The sequence below is a fragment of the Cryptomeria japonica genome, chromosome 11 (assembly GCF_030272615.1).
Source record: "Cryptomeria japonica chromosome 11, Sugi_1.0, whole genome shotgun sequence".
NCBI classification, from domain to species: domain Eukaryota; kingdom Viridiplantae; phylum Streptophyta; class Pinopsida; order Cupressales; family Cupressaceae; genus Cryptomeria; species Cryptomeria japonica.
This window is the reverse complement of record NC_081415.1, coordinates 172,607,210-172,629,647: the sequence shown is the minus strand read 5'-3', so window position 1 is coordinate 172,629,647 and position 22,438 is coordinate 172,607,210. Positions and strand designations below refer to the sequence as shown.

The following is a 22,438-nucleotide window of genomic DNA, read 5'->3' as shown; positions in this document are numbered from 1 at the left end:
TGAATTGTATCCTTTTCTCTATTATCACTTCAAAGAACTAATTCCAATTTAAAGCTGAAAGAAAAGTTGCATTCCATTCCCTTCCACTCACACATATTTATGAACTAATATTCCTTTTCTTGCCCTATATAAACATCATTAAACCTCAAAACACAAAGACAAGACAATCACTCATTTGTATTGTTCATTGCTTTCTGTGTTTTATTTCCTATGCTATAAGCATGGCATATTATCAACAGTATGAGAGCCAAAGATGCGGTGATAGGAAGAAAAAGTGTGGATTTCAATCTAGGTACAATTACAGTTAGCAACAGAGGCACCACAACCTTCCATAGGGGCAGATCGTGAAGGTCTACTCTAAGGCCAATCCTGATTATGCTCTAGGTATCAGGGATGGCAGGACACCGCTTCTTTACTATAATCCCAGTGACCCAACTCAGGTATATATGAATTTCCTATACTACATTTGTTTTGTATTGAAATTTATTTCTATAAGCTAATATGTATTTAAAGGTTTTACTTTGGCTCTTAATTGTTTTAGTGATAACTGTTTTCTTGGGTCACTTTTGTTATAGATATATTGTGTATATGTATGCAGCAATGGGTGAAAGATGAGTCATGGAACAACTATGTGAGAGAAATAGTGGGTCATCCAGCCTTTGGCCTCGTGAACAAGGCCAAAGGGTAGGCCCTGGTCATGCCCACAAAAGGATATGAAAATCACAGTAAAACCTTCCCTGGGAATTGGGCTTTCCAAAAGCTGACCAATATCTCTCTCTGTAGACGTTCATTTACTTGTCAAACCAGGGGACGTATACTTTAAATGGCGCAGCAAAGTATATGCACTAGGAACTCATTTTGGTCAAATCTTAGTAGAAATACATACTGGAAAGAAATTCTACCTAAGCTACAGGAAGGTAATGAAAAGCTCTTTAACTCAACTATGATTTGATTAAAACAGAAATCATGATAACTACAACTGAAACACAAACTATGAACTGGCCTTATGCTGCAAGAATAGGCACAGTGATGGATTCCTTGTGCTGCAGGAGCAATATAAAGCTGAGTTTGTATAAAAACTTTAAAGATGAAAGCAAACTGAAGCTTAATAGGAAAGAACAACTAACTAGCTAGCTACAGATACCTACTAAGTGGGCCCCCTTAGCAAGCATCTCCTGATTACGCAGATGCTAAACTCAGAACTTCATTGAACTTTATTCATAAAAACAGAATGATATATATTGTTTTGTTGATATGGAAACTAACAACAAATTCTGTCTTTTATTATCATATTGATTCTTACATGATATCTACTGCTCTGATTCTATCTTATTCTAACTCTCCTCTTTCCTTCACACAGGAGGAGAACTTTATTTAAAAACAGGAGAGTAACTAACTAACTAACTCCATCAAGGAAAGATGCGGAAGTAAAATATATCCCTGAATCAAGGAACAAACTCCATAAATGAATTTATGCGTTCCACCCAATCCATAGAGAATCTAGCACTCCACTCTTTCCAGATTAACTGCCATTAAAATTCTTTCCCATGGTTCGGTCAAAGAGTCCTTGCCGGAGCTCCCTCGAAGTCGTGTAGGAAATGGACTTTATTGTAAGGCCGAGATCGGTTGCGCTTGACTCGATCGTTCATCAACAACCTGTGAAACAAAAGGTAATAGACAATAGAAAAAGGTGTATGGCACATACACGATATCTATTCATTAATCACACATTTAAATCTACTTCATCATTCAAAAACTATATACGATATACCAGTCATTTTAGGGAGTCAACGGGGCAATAAATGCAATCAAGTCAACACAATGAGCCGCAGGAATATAAAAGTATCTTGCTACAGGATATCCCAAAAAGGTTTCAACAAAGTCTGAACATCCATGAAATAACAAAAGTAAAGGCATTTAAAAGGTTTCAACAAAGTCTGAACATCCATGAAATAACAACTTCACTAGGCACATTCAATTCTTTAGTCTATTCTTGCTCTTGTTGCAAGATACATTCTTCTTGTTGCTACAGTGGAGAAGTCTGTGCTTCCTCCAAAAATTGCATAGCAGTAGTAGCCAAATCATCAAGATTTGGTAACCCTTGCTCATTATGCCTTGTTTCAACTTGTTCCTCTTCAGGAACGAATGAACTCTGGGCAGCATTCTTGGACACATCCCGAGAAACAATAAATTCAAACTCAATAGATCCTTCTGAAATTACAATCACCTCTGGTTGCAGTGAAGCAGGGGAGGTCTTAGATTGTTTCCTTGCGAAAACCCTTATTGGCACTGATGCAGCTGTAGGAGGTGTTCCGGTAGCTTTCCTCTTCCTTGTTTGTTCAGAGGCTTTTGCCCTACTAGAGGATGACGGTGAACTAGTAATAGCAATAGGTGTTGCTGTAGGAGAAACAGCTACAAGGGAAGGCGCTGCAGGAGAAGGGCATTGCCTTTTCTGAGAACGAGGGTCAGATTTTGGGGACTCTTCTGCCTTTGTTTTTCCCTTCTCTCTCCTAGTGGCAGACCTAGTTTGTACCCTAGTAGAGGATTCAGGTGCGAAAGCTGCAGGACCAGGTGCTACAGGAGTAGGTGACCCTTGCCCTGTTTTACTGGTAGATGCAATTTCTTTCTTCTTTTTCTGAGGCCTTGGGGTAAGTACCCTAGGGGGTTGTAGGATTTGCAAACTCTTTTGGGCAACAAATTGTTGCCAGGAGAGATGTGAAACATTCCTCAAAGAGTGCTCAATCAGTAATTTAATAAGGCCATGATAAGCGACAGAATTAGCTTTCCCCTATTGAGTTCCGTGGGCACTTTTTTCTAAAAATTTTAACAAGAAATTCGGAACATTTATAACTAACCCATGCCTCATATGACTCAATAATTTAAAATGATGAGAATGCAGATAGGAAAAACAGATTTCATAGGTCAAATATCTGATTATGTAAGTAGCATACTCTGAATAAGGAGGAGGCAACGATACGCGCTTGCATCCCTGCTTGGAAACTTCCAGAGGTCCATCAGTAGGCATTGAAAACTCAGCCCTTGCAGCTGCAGCGTCTGAAGAAAAGTTTTCTCCAACGGCTGGAAGCCCAGTTACTTCAGAAATTCTATTTTCGGTTGCAACAACCATTAGACTCCATACGATGGCTTTCCCTTCATAAAGGGTTCTAAAAAATTCTCCAGCAGTCTCTTCATCAAAATCATTTAAGCTCAAGAAATAATTTAACCACCCACAGAGGCTGAATGCGTGGATTGTTTGCGGATTTTGCAATAACATTTCATGAGCTACAGGCTCATGTCACACCAATTGACCACCTATGTTTGTAGTTTTCCTTTAGCTGAACTCAATTCCTTGCTGAAGATTCAAATTCTCTGTTTCCCTTTCTGCTCTGGTTTTTCTTCTTTCGTGCTGTCACATTTCTTTCTTTTTCCAAAAATGAACTTTTTGAACAAGCAGTCTTAATCGTAATTATGCAATAAAGAAGGACATGCGATCATATTTGGAAAGTACCAGAAAAGTATTAAAGAGAGATTATTTTGCAGTTATGGCAGCGGCGAAAAGACAGATTTTAAAAGATGGATTACCCCGCCCCCTTCTTAAAGTATGACATGTGTCCTTATATGTCGTAAAGAACAGGTAGAGAGTCGGGTAATAATGACTGGTACATGCATAGCAGTAAATGAATAGGATGAAACAAATCAAATATGCAATAAGAAAAGATATGGCGTACCTTTGATAATTGCACGTACGTGTGAAGAAAGATGATGACATCTGCATGAATTGACAAGTGGGAAAGATATCTTAATTAAGGTTGATGCAGATGGATGACGTGGATGGGTGAGATGGGTGGAAGATAAAGAAGTGAAATGGGGGCGATAAATGAGAATGGAGAAAAAGGGGTTTCCTTTTATTAAAAAAAAAACTTTATTATGAGCATTCTTTTTTGAAAATTATGATAACGCTGCAGGAGAAAGGCTAAAGCTTTCAGCTGCAGGAAGAGTAGCGGGAGGACCCTAAATGAATTGCTGCATGAATTCTTCCTTGGAGACTAGTTTGTGATACAACCGGAGTCGGTGGCCATTCACTAGCAATTTAAAGTGGACTGGGTCTATTGTTATCAGCTGCATAGCTCCATTGCCAAACACATTTTCAACTTCATAGGGGCCAAGCCAGCGTGTTGTGAGCTTACCTTGGTTTTCTTGATATCTGGAATCATATAACAGAGCCCAATCTCCAGCAGAAAATTTCCTGGTTTTGATGTGTTGATCATGCCATTTCTTCCTTTGCTATTGGATTGTTTCTGTATGCTGCAGGGCGGGCTTTTTCATTTCGTCCAAAGCATTTAGCTGCAGGAGATGGTCCTTTTGTGCTTCAGATATGTCTATATTGAGTTCAAGAGCTGTCTTCAAAGTTTTATGTTCAAATTCTATGGGTAACATGGCTGTTTTCCCATAAAGCAGCTCAAAAGGTGCAAACCCAGTTGTTGTTTTCCATGTAGTTCTGTAAGCCCAAACTGCTTCAAGAAGTCTATTGCTCCAATATTTTCTATGGATCTGTATTGTCTTTGTGAGGATCGCCTCAATTTCTCTGTTTGTTACCTCTGCTTGACCATTGGCTTGAGGGTGATAAGGGCTGGATTTCCTATGTTTGATTTTATAGTCATTCATCAGTGCAGTGATCAGATTTGATGTAAATTGAGCTCCTTGATCGGTTACAAGCTCTCTGCGAACTCCAAATCTTGCAAAAATTTGTTCATACAGAAACTCAGCAACTTTGTTATCTCGAGCATGAGTCATAGCTATTACCTCGACCCATTTTGTTACATAGTCCATGCAAACTAGAATGTATGACTTTCCATTTGATGGTGGATCAATTGGCCCTACAAAATCCATCCCCCATTTATCAAAAGGGGTGACTATTATCTGCGGATATAGTGGCATTTCATCGGACTTAGTCGGTCTTCCCATACGCTGGCATCTATCACATTTTCTTGTATAAGCCACAACATCCTTATGTAATGTTGGCCAGTAGTACCCTGTTGTAAGAACTTTCATTGATGTTCTTTTTGCTGCAAAATGTCCTCCACATGATTCGTCATGGCAAGCATGCAATATGTCATAAGTTTCATCTTCTCTTACACATCTTCGCATTACTTGATTAGGTCCAATATAAAACAAACTATTTGCAATTCAGGAAAAGTTAAAACTTTTCTCTATTAACAATTTCTTTTCTTTTGGAGAAAAGTGGTCTGGTATTCTGTTTGCTGCTAGATAATTGGCAATGTCTGCATACCAGGGTATATGTGCAGCGATGAAAAATAAGTGTTCATCTGGGAACCTATCATTAATGATCTCATGTTCAACAGGTGCAGCTGATTGAAGTCTTGATAAAAAGTCAGCTACAACATTGGCTCTCCCTGGTTTGTCAATTATGGAAATGTCAAATTATTGTAACAACAAGAGCCAACGTGCCAACCTACCAAAGATGGCAAGTTTGTTCATCAGATACTTGATTGCTGCATGGTCAGTATGGACGAATATCTGATAACCTGTGACATAATGCCTAAATTTATTCAAAGCATACACTACTGCAAGCAACTCCTTTTCTGTGACAGTATAGTTGAGCTCAGGACCTTGAAGGTTCTTGCTGATAAAGTAAATAACATGTTCAACTGAATTTTCTTTTTGATTCAGAACTGCTCCTATGTCAAATTTAGAGGCATCAGCATGTATGTGAAAAGGCAAATTTCATTTTGAACCTTGAAGAACAGGGGCTTTAGTAAGCAAGTCCTTTAGTTGTAGGAAGGATTTTTCACAGGCCTCTATCCACTCAAATTGGGAATCCTTTGTTAACAAAGCATAAAGTGGACTAGCAACTTTACTAAAGTCTTTTATAAACCTTCTAAAATACCCTGCATGACCAAAAAAACTTCTGACATCTTTCTATTTTGCAGGAGTTTGTAAATTCTGAATTACTTCAATTTTAGCAGGGTCGACCTGAATTCCATTCTTTGAAACATGATGACCTAGAACAATACCTTCTTCCATCATTAGAAAACATTTCTCACTATTTAGAGACAAATTTTGCTCTCTACACATTTTCAATACTTTTTCTAAATTTACCAATGCTTCTTCAAATGTGACTCCATAGGCAGTGAAATCATCCATGTAAATCTCCATACATTCATGAGATATATCAGCAAAGATACTAATTACTGCTCTCTAAAATGTTGCTGGCGCATTGCATAGGCCAAAAGGCAAGACCGAATAAGCAAATGTTCCCCATGGATAGGTAAAAGTGGTCTTATCTTGATCTTCAGGGGCAATTTTTATCTGATTTTACCCACTGTAACCATCCAAAAAGGAAAAATATCTTTTGTCAGACAGTGAGTCTAGTACTTGATCTACAAAAGGTAGTGGAAAGTGATCTTTTTTAGTGGCATTGTTCAATTCTCTGTAATCTACACATACTCTCCATTTTCCACCTTTCTTGGGGACAATGACTAATGGAGAAATCCATTGACTGTCAGAGATTGGATAAATAAAACCAGCATCAAGCAACTTTTGAAGTTCACTTTTAACTATTTCTCTAAGTGCTGTATTTACTCTTCTTTGAGGTTGTCTAATTGGTGAACAATATTTTTTGATATATATCCTATGAGTACAAACTTGAGGATCTATTCCTTGCATGTCCCCATATTCCCATGCAAAAGCTTTATGCTATTCTTGTAGCATTTTTAATAGGTCAGCCTGTTGAGACTGTGACAGTTTGTTATTGATATTCAAACAATGACCTTGAGACAATTCTATCTGCTCTGTGAGATTACTCATAGAGTCTACTAGTAATGTTTGTATCTCTTGTGGAAGCAAATTATGAAAAAATGCTAGAAGTTTAGGCAGTGAACTTTCAGAATCTGGTTGCTGCAGGAAACATTGTAAATGAGTACCATTTGGATCAGATGAACTACCCGTATCAGAGTTGTACTATAGAATTTGAAACAACAAGGCATCTTCACTCTGAAGTTGTGAGAATGGGTCATTTTGAATCATCATTAATTGAGCCAAAGAATTGGCTTCTTCAATTTCCTCCCCCACATCTGGCCAAACAGGTTGGGACAAATCTGGCTGAGGTCTAGCAGGCGGATACAGAGCCAATTTCTTTGTGGACTGCCCATCAGAAATGGTCATATCTCTAGAACAACATCCTATAAAAGCATCAGCAGTTGTTAACCATAGTCTACCAAGAATAACTGGATATCCTCCTAAAGTTGTCTTAACTGATAATATTGTGAAATCAGCAGGATACTCCCAAGATTCAAGAATGACAATTACATCTTCTACTATCCCGTCAGGTTTAACTGTGGAGCTGTCTGCAAGCTGCAGAACTGTGGGTGTAGATCTAATGTTTAAAATGTTCAAGGAGTCCATAGTATGCTTTGTCATGACATTAATGGTAGCACCTAAATCAATCAAAACATTTTTTACAACTTGGCCATTTACATTTATCTGCATTACAAAACTTCCAGGGTCAATATACTTTGGAATAACTACATTTCCCAACATTATATCAGCCAATTTTTCTAGTACATGAATTGTTTGAGGATCTTTTTTCTTTCGTCCAGGCTTCTTCAAACAAGCTTCTTTAATAGCTTTTCCAAAAATAGGAATATTTTTAATAGCCTGAAATAAAGGAATTTGAATCTACACATTTTTGAACTGATCCATAATGTCAAAAGTGGGTTCTTCCATGGGTTTATATGTAGTACTTTACAACCTCTAAGGAAAAGGTGGGTTGTCTTGATTTTTCAGAACAGGCTCTTTAGGAACTATATCAGTTATGGGCATGTGCTCAGTAGGAACAATAGGTGCAATAGATTCTTCATGGGGAGAGTCTGATATTTCAGTAATCAGAGGCAGTTTTGGAGTAGGTAAAGTAGTTCCGGATCTCAAATGGATGTCATTAACATTTAAGGCATAAGCTTGATATTGGTTGGCTTCAGCAAGATACACAGGCTGCTGCTGTTGCTTATTATTGGGATTGGGCAATGGCTGGGCAGGCATAGGTGTTTGTTTTGGAGGTCCAGGATTTGTGGCAGTTACTGCAGGAGGCGGCATAAGGGCTTGTGGTTGTGGCTATGGAAGCTGCAAGAATCCATAGGACTGGTTTTGCCATTGTTGAGGGCCTCACCATTGAGAATTTTGCTGCCAATTTCTTGAAGGTGGGGTCCATTGCCCTTGTGGCTGCTGCCATCCTCCTTAAGGGGATTGCCATTACTAGTTCTGATAATTAGGCCAATTTGGTTGAGGTAGATTCCAGGGTGGTGGTGGTCCATATGCATGTTGCCATTGGTTATTATATCCAGAATAAGAATTACCAAAAGTTAAAGGGTCTTGAAACATACTTTGTCTTTGGGCCCATGGTCTCCTTTGTGCAACAAAGAACACTTGATCATCATCTCCTTCTACTGGTTTGAAGTCAGTAGGTATCTATTTGGCTTCCAAATTAGCCACCATCTTGCATCTGTAGTCACACTTCTTTTGTTTGCAGTATGGACAAAACTCAACCAAAACTACGTCAGCCTCCTCATGTTTCTTTTGAGCTTGCATAGTGTCCAGTTGCGTAGCCATATTATTAATGATGTCCTGCTTGAAGTCAGATAGTAAATTTGTTATCTCCATTTGGGAAACTTCAGCAGAAGAAGACTTCCCTATTGTAGCATGATGACCTCGACCTTTCTTAACTATTGCTCGAGAGTAGTTAAGACATATTTTCTTTATATCATCCCAAGGCAACTGGGTTATATCACCTCCTCCTATCAGGTCCAGGGCATCTATACAGGCATCACTGATTCCTCTTAGAAATAGTAATTTCTAAGAGTCCTCATTGAGAGTATGGTTTGAGTTCCTCTTTAGTGAAAACAAGAATCTAAAAATATAATCTTCCAGATTTTCATCATCCTTCTGCTGAATTCGGAATATGTCATCACTTTTGTTGGTGCTCTTACAATATTCCTTATACTTGTCAAGGAATGTCATCTGCATGACCTCCCAACTATCGATGACACCTCTTCCTAGACTCATGAACCATCTGAGAGCTCCTTCCTTCAAGGTGGAAGGAAATAACTTCAGTTTATGAGCGTCTGTGTTGTAGTCATAACTGCGACAGAGGACATCAAATTCAAATAGAAAGGTTTCTGGGTCCTCTGTGACCAGGCCATAAAACTTTGGAAGTAAAGAAGAGGGAATATTTTTAAGATTGTCAGTATCTCCCTGGGGGACAATGGGAAACTCAAATGCAGGAGGTGGATTATGAGGTGAATTATTTGCCATGTTTAGTTGCTGGAATAACAGAGCGAATGGATTTTCCTCAGGTTCGTTGTCAGCTGGGTCAAATGGTAGTTCAATAAATAGATTTTCAGGGAGGAACCTTCCTAGGGCATCTCTTCTTCTTCTATGCATGCAATATTATGAATAGTGGCTTGACGGATCTAGAAAATTTTACTAACAAGCTAAACTAATACTAAAAATGACTTCTGATAAACTCCTAGCTAGATGCCATCCCCGGCAGCGGTGCCAAAAATGGTTGCACCCACAAAAGGATATGAAAATCACAGTAAAACCTTCCCTGGGAATTGGGCATTCCAACAAGTGACCAATATCTCTCTCTGTAGACGTTCATTTACTTGTCAAACCAGGGGACATATACTTTAAATGGCGCAGCAAAGTATATGCACTAGGAACTCATTTTGGTCAAATCTTAGCAGAAATACATACTGCAAAGAAATTCTACCTACGCTACAGGAAGGTAATGCAAAGCTCTTCAACTCAACTATGATTTGATTAAAACAAAAATCATGATAACTACAACTGAAACACAAACTATGAACTGGCCTTATGCTGCAAGAACAGGCACAGTGATGGATTCCTTGTGCTGCAGGAGCAATGTAAAGCTGAGTTTGTATAAAAACTTTAAAGATGAAAGCAAACTAAAGCTTAACAGGAAAGAACAACTAACTAGCTAGCTACAGATACCTACTAAGTGGGCCCCCTTAGCAAGCATCTCCTGATTACGCAGATGCTAAACTCAGAACTTCATTGAACTTTATTCATAAAAACAGAATGATATATATTGTTTTGTTGATATGGAAACTAACAACAAATTCTGTCTTTTATTATCATATTGATTCTTACATGATATCTACTGCTTTGATTCTATCTTATTCTAACTCTCTTCTTTCCTTCGCACAGGAGGAGAACTTTATTTAAAAATAGGAGAGTAACTAACTAACTAACTCCATCAAGGAAAGACGTGGAAGTAAAATATATCCCTGAATCAAGGAACAAACTCCATACATGAATTTATGCGTTCCACCCGATCCAGAGAGAATCTAGCACTCCACTCTTTCCAGATTAACTACCATTAAAATTATTTCCCATGGTTCGGTCAAAGAGTCCTTGCCGGAGCTCCCTCGAAGTCGTGTAGGAAATGGACTTTACTGCAAGGCCGAGATCGGCTGTGCTTGACTCGATCGTTCTTCAACAACCTGCGAAACAAAAGGTAATAGGCAACAGAAAAAGGCGTATGGCACATACACGATATCTATTCATTAATCACACATTTAAATCTACTTCATCATTCAAAAACTGTATACGATATACCAATCATTTTAGGGAGTCAACGGGGCAATAAATGCAATCAAGTCAACACAATGAGCCGCAGGAATATAAAAGTATCTTGCTATAGGATATCCCAAAAAGGTTTCAACAAAGTCTGAACATCCATGAAATAACAAAATTAAAGGCATTTAAAAGTTTACCATAACATCCAAATTATGAGCATATTTTAAGCTCATCAGGCCCTTCATCATGCCCCTGCTACATGCCAGGAGGTATATATACATTTGGTTTTGAGGGACTCTTTTCTAGTAGTCTATAATTCTTTCACTGTAGAAGTTCTTTATTGTAAGGTTTTTAAATTTGATCTAGTGACTGTATATATGGTGATAATAAAGTATTGTATATATGGTGATGATAAAGTATTGGAGTTGTTTCATGACAGGTATTGCTGACCAAGTATGAGGCTGGTTCCTATTATGAGAGTGTGCTATGGAGTGAGAGTGAGGACATGGGATATGTACCTATTGACCAAGTATGAGGTTGGTTCCTATGATGAGAGTGTGCTATGGAGTGAGAGTGAGGACATGGGATATGGGTACAGGACCATAAGGATGGCAAATGATATTGGCCTCAACTTGGATGCATTCCAAGATGATAGGAACCATGGAGGCATCGAAGAGGGTACTAAAGTTATGATGTGGAAGTGGAACAAGTAGGACAACCAGCTCTAGAAGATCCCTCCCTCCTACTAGAAGGATCATCATGATATATGAACTATAGAGATATATGTTTGCTATAAATATGTTATCTTAAGGTTATGGATATTTGTAGTCTGTAACTTTGTTAGTGTGGAGATCAGGAGTATATACGGTTGGCATCTATGTATCTGATCTTATATATAAAGAAGTTCTCTAGTTTATAGTACATGGTTTCTATCATATATAAAGTTCTCTAGTTTATATTACATGGTTTCAATTATATACAAATAAGTTCTCTAGTTTATAGTACATGGTTTCTATTCATATGTGGTATGGTATATTATATAAAAATTACACATTTTCATTCATGTTATGATTTCTGGTGATCAATTAAAAACTTGCATTAATGAATATCATATTAGGATAGAATGCTTCCTTATCAACTGTTCCCAAAATTCTTCAAAATATTTTGAAAAGTTTAACAAAATAACAAATTTTGTAATGTGTGAAATAAAGTTTACAAATTAATATTTGGAATACAAAACTTAAATTCTTTTTAGATTGAAGTTAGCTATAATTTTATATTAGAATGTTTGTGAAAAAAATTATTGTAATATATTTTGATATGTTAAAATGAACATACAACTAGCAAACTCTTTATTGTAAAAGAATAAGAAATTTTTTCAAGGCTCATTTTCATATGGTCTAAGGATAGTATTATGATTTGCTCATGTGACTAAATATCTATGTATTCACAATGAACTTACATAATTAACTTTATTAGATTAATAATCTAAATTCACAATCTTAAATTGGTTCATTTGGATCTTGATAACATGGTGCCATTATTGGTCCTTTATTTGCATGGTTTTGGCTGTTTGTAGTTTCCCCTCCAAAAATCTTTAGTTTTGTATTAATTAGTCTTAGAACCTTATTTGTTTTGTGAAACTTGAACTCACATGTGGCTCAACTCTCTCTTTAAATTCAACTCACAATCTTCTAACCCATTTGGTGACTAAGATTTTTATTTTTGTTGTTTATCACGAGTCATTTGTTATTATATCCAACAATGTTGGTGGTTCTCCTTAGGATCATTGAGGTCAAAAACAATTCCACCTTCCCTTTTTCTTTTTATCCTTCAAAAGGTTTCTTCTAATAGTCACCTTAGCATCATGAGTTTAAAATTGATGTGGATTATTTGTATACACTTAGACCTAGCCATAAATTCTCATTCATATAGAAGAGTTAGTTATGTAAAGTTATGCGTTATAATCAAATTTTATTAATCACACTTATTTCACACAACTTTTCTCACCCTCTTTGTTCATTACTCTAACCCTATCTTTTTTTCCTAAATGTATCCTTATTCTATCTCTATTCTTTTACAAGTTAGCATAAGGTAGGCTAGTTGCTAAAGTAGTTTCTACTTTTCACTATCCCATATAGTTACTATAGTCTTAGTTTGTTTAGTAATAGTTGTCTAGAAACTAGAAAAAATTGACCTTTTCTAGAGGTTTTGTGTATATTTTTTTAGAAAATTTTATTTATGGATGAATTGTCATTATATTAGAGCTTCTTGGTGTTGGTGTTGGTGTTGGAAATAAGCCACACCCATACTGATGATGGAATGGTCAAAGAGGGGCCAATAGCTCAATGGTAGAGCACTACAACAACATATGGAAGGTCCTAGGTTCGAGTCCTAGTTGGTTCATGTCTCAACATGGTATGAGAGCGAAGTTAAGGAAGATCAAACTAAATTTTGTAACGATCTTATAGATGTTCACCCGGCCCTTAGTAGATCAAATTCCTATAATCCTAATGGCAATCAGAGTTAGGTTTGAAGATTGATTAGATGGAGCATCAAATTTTGTATCTTGGAAATTCAGGATCATGCTTGTTTTAAAAGAAAATAAAATTGACTCACATGTCAAAAGTGAAATTCCTGAACCCTCTAATGATACAGAGAAAATTCTATGGAGCAAGGACAATGAGAAGGCTCTTAAGATAATTGTGGATTCATGTAGCGACCACATTGTGCCAGTTATTTCTAAATATGAGATGAGTTTTCATATGTTCAAATCCTTAGATGACATTAATGAAATCAACAACACTAGCAGGGTTCTCACCTTAAAGAATCAACTACACCATATAAAGATGAATAAAGGAGAGATAGTTACATCCTTTTTCTTGATGATCACTGAGCTTATGGATCAACTATTCAATATTTTACATCTACTAGACAAAAAAGAACTTGCTATTATGGCCCTAAATGGACTTCCTCCCTCATGGGAATCATTCATTCAAGGAATCAGTGCTCATTCTAAATTTTCTAAGTTTGATAGATTGAAACCAATTTCATTCAAGAGGAATCTTGCCTTGTCACAAGAGGAATAAAACAAAATAATGGTAATGAAGAAATTCAAGTTCTAAACTCTAATTCGCACAAGAAAGGAAAGATGAAGAACTTTAAGAGAAAGAGGGACAGCGACTCAAATGGAAAGAGGTCTTCAAAGAAGAAGAGAGACATTTATGAAGTACAATGCTTCAGATGTGACCAATATGGGCACTATGCAATGAATTGTCCAGAGAGGATCAAGCAACGGGCTTCAATGGTAGAAATTAAGAAAGGGAGTGATTTCAAGAAACTAGTCTTCTACTCAACCCTCTCTAGTCAAGTCACCTCCCATTCCAACACAAGGGTGATTGATAGTGGAGCATCTCGACACATCACTAGATTTCGTGAGAACCTAGATACACTTGTGGAAAATTCAAATGAAGAAGTGAAAATTGGTGATGACTCAAATTATCCAGTTATGGGAATAGGAACTTCCAATATCAACCTAAAGTTATTCATATCCCTACACCTGACTAGAGTTCTATTTGTACCTAGTATAAAGAGAAACCTTGTCTCAGTATCTATACTTGAAGCTAAGGGTTATAAATTAACCTTTATGGAAGGAAAGATACTTTCTTGGCCTAATAACTCCACCATCAAGAAAGCCCACACCATTGGAGTAAGACAAGGGAGCCTCTACAGACTTTGCACTACTCCACCTCAAGCCTCGATTCATGAGACTCCAAATTCGAATGAACTTTGGCACAGTAGATTAGGGCACCTTCATTTCCATGCCCTACCTGAGATAGAGAAGATGGTGATTGGCTTACCCAAGCTAAGTCAAAATTCTGAAGGAGCCTGCACTGGGTGAACCCTGGGAAAGAATACTAAGGGTCTTTCAATTATAGCAACAGTAAATCCAAAAATGTATTAGAATTAGTTCATTCTGATTTATGTGGACCCGTGTTTGTACCCTCCTCAGGGGTATTTTTATATTATTTAATATTTGTAGATGATTATTCTAGGAAGACCTAGATATATTTTCTAAGGTACAAAAAGTCTGAAGAAATCCCTTCTAAATTTAAGGAATTCAAAACTCTTGTAGAAAACATGACAGGTAAGAAAATCATAACCTTAAGAATAGACAATGGGGGGGAATACACTTCTAATATGTTTAAAGATTATTATATAAATGCTGGGATTAAGAGGGATTTAACTATACCTTATAACCCACAACAAAATGGGGTAGCTGAAAGAAAGAATAGGACTATAGTATAAGCTTCTAGGGCTATGTTGTTTGACAAAAATATAGAAATCTTATTTTGGGCTGAAGGATCTAGGACAACTGTATATATTTAAAATAGATGTCCTCATTCTCTTCTTGATAATAACACCCCTGAAGAAGCCTTTACTAGTAAAAAACCTAACATAAGTCATCTTTGGATCTTTGGGTGTCCAGTTTATATTCATGTCCCCAAAGAAAAGAGATCAAAGTTAGAACCTTCTAGAAAGAAAGGGGTATTTGTAGGGTATAGTAAAACCTCTAAGGCTTACATAGTATACATACTTGGTCAAAGGCAAATTGAACTACGTAGAGATGTCATCTTTGAGGAAGACATAGCATTCAGGAGGTCCAAAATCTCTAATGAATTATAACACCAAGATCGTCCTACAAGCATGGATGAGGACTCCACTGCTGAGATTCAGAGGGAGACCCTTGAAAACGCTGAGCATGAAGTTCAAGACTTACCTTTAGAAGAACATTATCCCAAAACTAGGAAGAGACCACTTTGGGCTAAAAAGATGCTTCAACAAGTTGAAAGTTATGCTGCTCCAAAGGGGACCTTTAGAGAAAGTAAGAGACCTAACCTGTTTTCCAGTTATACTACCTTGATTAGTAAGATCATTGATGTTGAAAATTCCTATGTTGGAGATGCTCTCAAGCATCAAGTTTGGAAAGATTCTATGTTAGAAGAGTATCGGCCAATTTTGAAAAATGATGTTTGGGATATTGTGCCTAGGCCTAAAGGCAAATCTATGGTATCTTCTAAATGGCTCTTCAAAATCAAACATGTAGAAAATGGCATCATTGAGAAGCATAAAGAAAGGTTTTTAACCAGAGGTTTCACACAGAAAGAAGGTATTCACTATGAAGAGACATTTTCTCTTGTCACCAGATACACTTCCATCCAAGCAGTTTTGGCTATTGCAACATCTAATGGATGGAAAGTCCATCAGATGGATGTTAAGATTGCTTTTTTGAATGGTAATATTGAAGAAGAAGTTTATTTGGAGTAAGCTGAAGATTTTGTGATTCATAAGGCTGAATCACATGTTTGCAGATTAAAGAAATCTCTATATGGATTGAAGCAGGCCCCCAGAGCATGGTATGAAAGAATTGATCACTATCTCTTGGAATGAGATTTTTCCAAGAATGAAGAAGATCCAAATCTCTACTACAAGGAAACCAATGGTGAATTATTAATTCTTATTCTTTATGTTGATTATCTACTAATCACAAGAGAGGATAATTTTATTTCTTGATGTAAGAAAGAATTAGCCTTTGAGTTTGATATGAAAGATTTAGGAATTCTTCACTACTTCCTTAGATTGGAAGTTTGATAGTAGGCAGATGGCATAATCCTTAATCAAGGAAAATACACCATTGATGTACTCAAGAGATTTGGAATGATGGATTGTAGATCAATGACCACACCTATGGAGATAAATCTGCATAAGCTAAAGGAGGGTATGTGTAGACAGGCCCTTACGTGGCAATGAAATTTCAAAAAATCAGAGTTATGCAACTTGACATGAAAAATTGAATAAGTCATGAACATTATTTTTAAAATATGTAAGAAGAGAATCTATAGAAAAGTGAATGTTGTTTCTAAGCTATTAGCTATTTTTTGAAAAAAAAAATCCTATTTGATGAAAATTTCAAATTTCTAAGCAGTGGTACAAAAATTTCAAGAAAAAGATAAGAAGTAGGTGTATGTCTAACCACCCTAATCACAATCAAATCATAATATTTTTTTATTAGATTTATAATATAAGTATTAGACTCATGTCTGGATGTGACACATATTTTTTTTTAATTTTTAATAAAGTAAATAATTATTTATGATTTTTTTACTACAGATTTTCAGGAATTCAGAAACTCCTAGGTCTGACCACCTTAACTGGTCAAAACCTTATGAAATTCATTTTTAAAATTTTTTTCCCTATAGTAGATGAAGCATAGGATGTGATGCATGTTTCAGATTCAAAAAATGTTATGCGGTTTGAAAGCTATGAGTATTTTTCAATCAGTCTATCAATCAGGACTTTTGTCAGAATTCAATTAGAAAATAAATAATAATTATTTATTAAAGTCAAAATAAGGAAAGCCTTATATTGTTGGAAATATAAGAATGTCCTTAAAAAACCCTTTTCATTTTATCAATTTTGGCTATAAAAAAAGTCATCAGCCACCAGTGTAAAGTCTGGAAAATCAAGGAATACTGAAAAACACGTTTTTTCAGTTGACTTTCTAGGCTTGTCACTTCCAAGCCAAATCCCAAAGAAAACCCAAACCAGAATGTGGAGGGAAAAATTTATGTTTTAAAATCAGATATACAATTAAATCAGATATCCAATTTTTGAAAAAATAAAAAAAAATATTTTAGTAAATTGAGCATAACTTTTGAGTTTTATATCGAAATTTTGATTTTTTACAGGTGTTGGAAAGGTAATTAAGAGCTCAATGATATGGAATAGGTATATTTTTAATTATTTATTTAAAAAAATAATTATAATTCATTTAAATTTATCCTTCATTTTTAAAACATAAAAAAACATCACTTTTTCATATGATTTCCCTATTGCATGAATTTTTGTAACAATCATCTCAAAAGAAACTAAATAAGTAATTAATTAATAATATAAAATTTATGAATTTTATTGAGTTCGATAAATTTTGATAAAACATGTTATCTATGTTTGTTCCTTTCTCCACCTCTCTCTCTTAAACCTATCACTCCACCTATTTGTTTCTTCCTCCCTCTCTTTTCTCCATATTTATACATCTCTCTCTACAGGTATATCTCTAACTATCAATGAATACCTCATTAAATCTCTCAGACTCTACAAGGTTCTTATATTTCTACCTCTTCATAATTTCCTCCTCTATGTCACTCTCTCTTCCTTAAGATCTAGACTAGTCTCTCTGTGTTTCCTTCTCATCTCTAGCAACAAAATTCAGAGGGGACAAGGAGAGACGTAGGGAAGTATCAAAAAAGGAAAGGGGGAGAGAGGTGAGAAGGAGAGATTAATTGGGGGGAAGAGTGTGAGAGAGAGAGCTATAGGTAATTAGGTGGAAGGCGAAGAGAGAGAGGGAGGGGTGATTGGGGTGAAGAGAGAATGAGAGGGAGAGTTTGAGATTATTGGGGGATAGGAGGAGAGGGGGAGAGGGGAAAGTATCAACAAAGAGAGAAGAGAGATGGGGACAGAGGTGAAGAGAGACATATAGAGTAATTAGGGGGTGGGTAGAGGGGGAGAGGGAAGTATCTATAAACCCATATGAGGAGAGAGGTGATCATGGGTAATTGATGAAAATAAATAATGTGAGAGAGAATATGGTGTCCTGAAGGGTCATATGTTGTCTCATGAACCTTTAGGACACCATATGACACCTTAGGACACCATATGATGTTGTTATAAGTCTTATGGTGTTCTAAGGGTTCATATGGTGTTCTATGAGCCTTTAGGACACCATATGGTGTCATTAGGGGTCTATGGTGTGTTGAGGGGTCATATGGTATCCTATGACCCCTTAGGATACCATATGACCCATTAGGTATTTTTAGGGGTCATATTGTGTCTGAACTGGTCATATGGTGTCATTGGGGGTTGTATGGTATGCTAAGGGGTCATATTGTGTCCTAAGGGGTCACAAGACATCGTATGACCCCTTAGACACCATATGATCCATTAGGTTTTGTTAGGGTTCATACTATGTACTAAGAGGTCATATGGTGTCCCATGATCCTTTAGGACACCATATGACCCCTTAGGACATCATATGGTGTCGTTATGGGTCTTATGGTGTCCTAAGGGGTCATATGGCAATCTATAACCCCTTAGGACACCATATGACCCCTTAGGATATTATATGACCCCTTAGGATACCACACGATACCTTGGGAAACCATATGATGTCACAAGGAGTCATATGGTCTCCTAAGGGGTCATATGGTGTCCTATGAACCTTTAGGATACTATATGATCGATTAGGTGTTATCAGAGGTCTTATTGTGTCCTAATGGGTCATATGGTGCCATATGACCCCTTAGGACACCATATGCTTGGGAGACTATATGGTGCTATGGGTCGTATGGTGTCCTATAACACCTTAGGACACCATATGACCCCTTAGGATACCATTTGGTGTTTTCATGTGTCGTATGGTGTCCTATGACCCCTTAGGTGTCATTAGGGTTTATTTTATGTCGTAAGGGATCGTATTGTGTCCTAAGGGGTCATACAGTGTCCTATGACCCTTTAGGACACTATATGACGTCGTTAGGGGTCATATTATGTCCTAAGAGGTTATATTATGTCTTATGACCCCTTAGGACACCACATGGTATCATTATGGGTCGTATGGTGTTCTAAGGGGCCATATGTTATTCTATGACACCTTAGGACACCATTTTTATGTTGTTATGGGTCGTATGATCTCCTAAGGGGTCATATGGTGTCCTATGACCCCTTAGGACACCATATGGTTTCATTATGTGTCGTATGGTTTCCTGAGGGGTCATATGATGTTCTATGAACCCTTAGAACACCATATGGTGTCATTAAGGGTGGTACAGTGTGCTAAGGGGTCATATGATGTTCTATGATCCTTTATAACACCATATGACCCCTTGGGTATCATTAGGTGTCATTTTGTGTCGTTAGGGGTCATATGATGTCCTATGACCCCTTAGGATACAATATGACCCCTTAAGTGTTGTTAGGGGTCATATAGTGTCCTACGACCCCTTAGGACACCATATGGTGTCGTTTGGGATTGTATGGTGTGCTAAGGGGTCATATTGTGTCGTAAAGATTCCTAGTACATCATATAACCTCTCAGGACACCATATGACCCCTTAGATATCGTTAGGGGTCATATTGTATCCCAAGGGGTCATATGGTGTCTCATGACACCATATGACCCCTTAGGATACCATATCATGTCGTTATGGGTCTTCTTGTGTTCTAAGGGGTCATATGGTGTTCTAAGGGGTCACATGGTTTTATATGACCCCTTAGGATACCATATAACACCTTAGGACACCATATGGTGTCGTAAAGGGCCGTATGATGTTCTAAGGTGTCATATGGTTTTGTATGACCCCTTAGGACACTATATAACATCGTTAGGGGTCATATTATGTCCTAAGGGGTCATATTGTGTCTTATGACCCCTTAGGACACTACATGGTATCTTTATGGGTCATATGGTGTTCTAAGGGGTCATATGGTGTTCTATGACCCTCTAGGACATCATATTATGTTTTTATGGGTTGTATGGTCTCAAAAGGGGTCATATAGTGTCTTATGATCCCTTAGGACACCATATGACCCCTTAGGAGACCATATGGTGTCATTATGTCTCGTATGGTATCCTAAGGGGTCATATGGTGTTATATGACCCCTTAGGACACCATATGATCCCTTAGGACACCATATGGTGTCGTTAGGGGTCGTATGGAGTGCTAAGGGGTCATATGGTGTCCTATGACCCCTTAGGTGTTGTTAGGGGTCATATTATGTCCAAACGGGTTATATGGTGTCCTACAACCCCTTAGGACACCATATGACCCCTTAGGTATCGTTAGGGGTCATATTGTGTCCTAAGGAGTCATATGGTGTCTCATGACACCATATGACCCCTTAGGATACCATATCGTGTGGTTATGGGTCTTATTGTGTTCTAAGGGGTCATATGGTATTATATGACCTGTTAGGATACCATATGACCCCTTAGGAAACCATATGGTGTCGTATAGGGTGGTATGGTGTTGCAAGGGGTCGTATGGTGTCCTAAGGTGTCATATGGTGTCCTAAGGGGTCATATGGTGTTCTATGACCTCTTAGGACACCATATGACTCCTTAGGACAACATATGGTGTCATTAGGGGTCATATGGTGTGCTAAGGGGTCAAATGGTGTCCTATGACCCCTTAGAACACCATATGGTGCCTTAGGTATCGTTAGGTGTCATTTTGTGTCGTTAGGGATCATATGGTGTCCTATGACCCCTTAGGACACAATATGACCCCTTAAGACACCATATAGTGTCGTTAGGGGTCATATGGTGTCCTATGACCCCTTACAACATAATATGACCCCTTAGGTGTTGTTAGGGATTATATTGTGCCCTAATAGGTCATATAGTGTCCTACAACCCTTTAAGACACCATATGGTGTCGTTAGGGGTTGTATGGTGTGCTAAGGGGTCATATTATGTCTTAAAGGTTCCTAAGACATCATATAACCCTTTAGGACACCATATGACCCCTTAGGTATCGTTAAGGTCATATTGTGTCCTAAGAGGTTGTATGGTGTCTCCTGACACCATATGACCCCTTAGGACACCATATCATGCTGTTATGGGTCTTCTTGTGTTATAAGGGGTCATATTGTGTTATATGACCCCTTAGGATACGATATGACCGCTTAGGTGTTGTTAGGGGTCATATTGTGTCCTAACAGATTATGTGGTGCTTGTCAATCCCTTAAGACACCATATGGTGTCATTAGGGATTGTATGGTGTGCTAAGGGGTCATATTGTGTCCTAAAGGTTCCCAGGACATCGTATAACCCCTTAGGACACCATATGACCCCTTAGGACACCATATCGTGTCGTTATGGGTCTTCTTGTCTTCTAAGGGGTCATATGGTGTTATATGACCCCTTAGGACACCATATCATGTCAAAAAGGGTGGTATGATATCATATGGTGTCCTAAGAGGTCATATGGTGTCCTATGACCCATTGAGATACTATATGACATCATTAGGGGTCATATTATGTCCTAAGGGGTAGTATTGTGTCTTATGATTCCTTAAGACACTAGATGGTGTTGTTATGGGTTGTATGGTAATTTAAGGGGTCATATGGTTTTCTATGACCCTCTAGGACACCATATTATGTTGTTATGGGTCATATGGTGTCCTATGACCCCTTAGGACACAATATAGTATCAGTATGCATCGTATGGTGTTTTAAGGGGTCATATGGTGTTCTATGACCCCTTAGGACACCATATGGTGTCATTAGGGGTCGTATGGTGTGCTAAGGGGTCATATGGTGTCCTATGACCCCTTAGAACACCATATGACCCTTAGGTATCATTAGGTGTCATTTTGTGTCGTTATAGGTCATATGGTCTCCTATGAACCCTTAGGACACAATATGACCCCTTAAGACACCATATAGTGTCATTGGGGGTCATATGGTGTCCTATGACCCCTTAGGACACACTATGACCCCTTAGGTGTTGTTAGGCATCAGATTGTGTCCTAACGGCTCATATGGTGTCCTACGACCTGTTATTACACCATATGGTGTCATTAGGGGTTGTATGGTGTGCTAAGGGGTCATATTATGTCCTAAAGGTTCCTAGGATATCATATAACCCCTAAGGATACCATATGACCCCTTAGGTATCGTTAGAGGTCATATTGTGTCCTAAGGGGTCATATGGTGTCTCCTGAGACCATATGATCCCTAAGGACACCATATTGTGTCGTT

At 37.6% G+C, this 22,438-nt stretch overlaps 1 pseudogene; it reads left to right on the top strand.

Moving 5' to 3' along the window:
- Positions 1–240: 240 nt before the first annotated feature.
- Positions 241–22,438, top strand: part of LOC131036941 (ricin B-like lectin EULS3) — a 71,434-nt pseudogene continuing 49,236 nt past the window's right edge.